Here is a 4,272-nt window from a genome sequence, read left to right as displayed (position 1 = left end):
AAATAATGAGAAGAAAGGAATTTGGGAAAGTTATACTAAGAATCTCTATTCAAATCCCACTCTCAAATCTCTTTTTCTAGCTTAGTCTTCACTTCATCAAGAAATAAAATCCATCTTAATTTTTCTTCATCCTGCATTTTTCACAGTCAATCCATCAGTGAACAGCACTAACTCAGCCTTCAAAGTACTTCTTAGAAGCATTCACTTTTTCTAACCTCCACTGCCAACGGATTAGTCTCAACTATCATTAGTGTTCAATTGGACAATTTTAAAAGCTTTTAATCAGTCTGCCTACTAGATGCTTCCCTGCTTCTCTGCATCCGCCCATAGTATCCAGAGTATCATTTAGAAATGTAAAACTGATCACATCACAACAATTTTTCAGTGTTATTCAACATATTCCCATTGCATTGAGCATAAATTCCAAATTTTTCATCATAGTATATTAGGTACAAACCTGTGTGCCTCTTCTGAGTCCTTGAATTACATCTCTATCTCTCTCTCTTTGCTATTATGCATTTTTTCTGCCATTTTATCACCATCCTTTCACTTCTGAACTTAGATGAAACAGTAAACCATGAGAATGTCAGAGCACAGCGACACAACCTGAAAGTAGAGTGATGTCCTTTCTTCACAGTGATAACTTTGACTAATGAAAAACAGAAAATGGAAAGGATTCATACAGATGACCCCCTCCACCCCACTTTTTTCTTTCCCCAAAACTATGCCATGTTTTGTTTCTTTCTTAAAACCCTCCTGATTCCAGCACTTTGGGAGGCCAAGGCAGACGGATCACAAGGTCAGGAGATCCAGACCGTCCTGGCTAACACGGTGAAACCCAGTCTGTACTAAAAAAGAAAAAAAAAAAAAAAAGCCAGGCGTGGCGGCGGTGCCTGTAGTCCCAGCTACTCGGGAGGCTGAGGCAGGAGAATGGCGTGAACCCGGCAGGCGGAGCTTGCAGTGAGCCGGGATCGCACCACTGCACTCCAGCCTGGGAGACAGAGCGAGACTCTAAGAAAACAAAAAACCCTTCTGAGTTACCGTTTCTGAGAAAAACACACTGTGCTCCTCTGAGTTCTCTGAGAAACAGGGGCCAACACTATGAATTATTGCATTTAATTTTTCCCTTTTGTTCACTTCTGTTTATTCTTCAGCCTTACAACTCAGAGGACTTGCAACCCACAAATAAAATGTCAGCATTTTGATCCATATGCCAGATTCTACCATTTATGTACATGCATAATTTGTACATGCTACAAATGCCTGAAAATTGTGTTTCCTGGCGAGCTCTGCCACATTGTCTTCAGACTTTCTGCACCTTGAAACCTGGGCTGCAGACATTCTGTTGATCTTTTTTGTACTTGACTACACTAAGTTCTTCCTTGCCCCAGTCCTAGAGCAAAAGTTACCCTTTTTGCTCAGGTGCCCTTTCTTCACATGCCTTGCTCCTTATCTTCCTATGGGCTTAAATGTCACTTTTTCGAAGAAACTTTGACTTACTATGCAATTAGATTGTTGACTCTGTTATTGTTTTCTACAGCACCCTGTATATTTCTTTAATTAGATTTTTGACTCTGTAGAGCAAATCTACAGCATCCTGTGTATTTCTTTTTGCATCTTTTCTCATTTTTAATTATAAATTTATTTCCTTATAAAGCATTTTTAATCCTTACCAAACTGTAAGATCTATGAGACAAGCAGAAACCATGTTTATTTTATATACAGAGAGCCTGGCCCAGGCTGTGGCATTCATTAGGCATAACTATTTTTTTAAATTAAGTAGGCTCTGATTTACTGTGTACATTATTCCATGTTCTTAGACAAATCGCAAATAATGCTGACTGGAAATTTTAAGAATCCACCAGCTTCGTAGTATTTCAGAAAAAAGTAAACATTAAAAAAAACAACAAAGAATGTGGTTAAGTGCTCTTTATTATAACAAAGTTTATGCCATTTTCTGGATACTTATAACTGGACTTGCACTTACATCTAATCAAAATCCAATATTATTGACTACTTACAATTATCAAACTTTTAGATAATTATTTAAGCAAGATTTAATGTGCTCCTTACTCCCTAAAGTCGATCTACTCAATAATATTTTTCCTGTGTCTTATCATTTGCATAACTGAAAAGCTAAATGTGGTGAATAATGAGATAAGGTAGTGTATCTAGCAATTTATCTATGTAGCAATAAGTAAACTTGATAAATTTCAAATTGAAGAGACAAAGAAATACTTCTAAAGGTTTATTAATAAAAAATTACTTACAAGATAAATGAAACAGTCAAGCCTCAGATTTAACTGTGATATGAAATTTGAGCAGATAATGAAGTACTCTCCGTTTAATACAGAAGAGAAAATACTGTAATTCAAAAAAAGAAAAACAAAAACAAAGGCCATCAGCTGTCATTCAATCATAACATTGCAATAACTAAGGCCCAGAAAACATACCACCAAGACAATCTTTCAGAAAAAATATATCTGTGTGGGGTGTGTGTGTGTGTGTGTGTGTATGTGTATGTGTATTACTATATGTGTTTGTGTATGTGTATATAAATATTCAAACATATTCTCAAAAATAAAAGTTTTTTGAGTAATAGGAAGTCACGGAATTTAAAATAGAGATTACTTAATAACATTTCTCTGTTGCGTTTTTCAAAGTTATTTTGATTACCTAGGTAACAAAACCTCAACTCAAGCTAACTAAAGCGAAACACAAAAACAAAAACCAACAGAGGGGATTGACAGATTTAGAAAAGTCTAGGTAAGACCTAGCTTCAGGTATACCTGAAATTCAGGCACCTTCAATTTCAACTAAAAGCTATTTGAGTTTTGGGATATTCCTTTCTGACTCCCGGTTTTGCTTTTAATTGTTGACTACTTTCAGTCACACTCTCTCCTTATAGTGGCAAAACAGTTTCCAGAAAACTTATGCTTAAAACTTGTCAACACCAGTGAAGGCATGAAAATGTGCTATTGACTCTATTAACAATTAATTAATAAGCTAATTATCTAAATAATAATTAAATACATACACCCAACTCAGTAATTTGCTCATGCAGACCATAGAAGCCACTGTGCCTAGGTATTTAATGATAAAATGATTTTCCTTGTTCTAACCAACCCAATCTGTTTATCTAGTCAGTAGCTATTTGTCTTATTGAGACTTCAAGAAATATATATTCAAGGAAATATTACTCTTGGATAAAATAGAGATGGATATATATATATATATATAGTGTAATAAACAAGAGGTCTTGCTAATCAAATTTGTGTTATGAAAATTAAATAAACTTGAAACAGTTGTTCTCGATCAAGATTTCTCAGAACATTTACTAGGCAAATATGAATTGTGAATTTCCAAGAAAGAGTAATATGCAAAATTACTCACATTTTTTACCTCAGCGCTTGCTTTTCCTGAAAGATTTGTTAGTGTCACTCTGTACAGGAGTGTCCCATGGAATACAGCCTAGGCCATTTTGCTCTGGAACCATTATTTTCAAATATTTTTCTTGTGATTTTTCTGCCTTATTACAGGATCTGAACAGGATTGGGAGAGAGAAAAATAGAAAGGGTGCTTCTTAGGTGTCCCCATATCTGTGGTTCCCTAGCATTTAGGATAGAACATATAAAAGGAGATTTTGTTAAAGTATCACAATGAAAGGATTGATCATACTTAATTTTTTGTGAAACCCAGAGCTTCGAAGTAATGTAATTTTAGACACAATTTTTATCTATGCAAAGTAGACAGACTGACTTCATCCAAAATCAGTTTTAAATATTTCTGCAACTTGGTACATTGGCATGTATTAAAATATACAATATTGGTCTTTACAATATATCTGAGACACAAACCAATGAAAGATAAATATGTAATAAATGTTTTCAAAACTTACATTTTATCAATGTAAATGAGAAGTGTAACCGGAATAACTGATGTGAGTTAAATACACTGTGAACTCCTTACTGATCTCCATCTTCACAATAAAATAACCCTGTGATCTCATTCTGAGAGTAACCATATGGAACTGACAAATCAGCTGACTCTTAACATATTTTGAAATTTCCAGGAAGCTTAGTTAATCAGTGGCACGATTTTCAAATTGCTCTTAGAAGCTGGCTGGTCAAACCCCATGAGGTTAGAAAGACATTTTGGCAACAGTGTACTTTTAGGTAAATGAAATTGTTATACTACTTAAATCTCTGAACAGAATATGAAATGTTAAAATGAATTAAATATTGCCCCATCACTCAAATGTCCTAATTATTT

General features: G+C 34.6%; 1 long non-coding RNA gene across 1 annotated transcript; it reads right to left on the bottom strand.

The window, feature by feature from the left end:
• Positions 1–2,152: 2,152 nt before the first annotated feature.
• On the bottom strand, positions 2,153–4,011 carry LOC123573532 (uncharacterized). The gene is made up of 3 exons (XR_010586683.1): positions 3,899–4,011; positions 3,394–3,542; positions 2,153–2,364 (listed from the first exon to the last, which is right to left on the bottom strand). It is a non-coding gene; the product is annotated as an uncharacterized lncRNA (long non-coding RNA).
• Positions 4,012–4,272: the final 261 nt, after the last annotated feature.

Source organism: Macaca fascicularis, chromosome 5 (assembly GCF_037993035.2).
Source record: "Macaca fascicularis isolate 582-1 chromosome 5, T2T-MFA8v1.1".
Classification (NCBI taxonomy): domain Eukaryota; kingdom Metazoa; phylum Chordata; class Mammalia; order Primates; family Cercopithecidae; genus Macaca; species Macaca fascicularis.
Note: the sequence above shows the minus strand (reverse complement) of the source record. Positions and strands in the feature narration are given on the sequence as shown.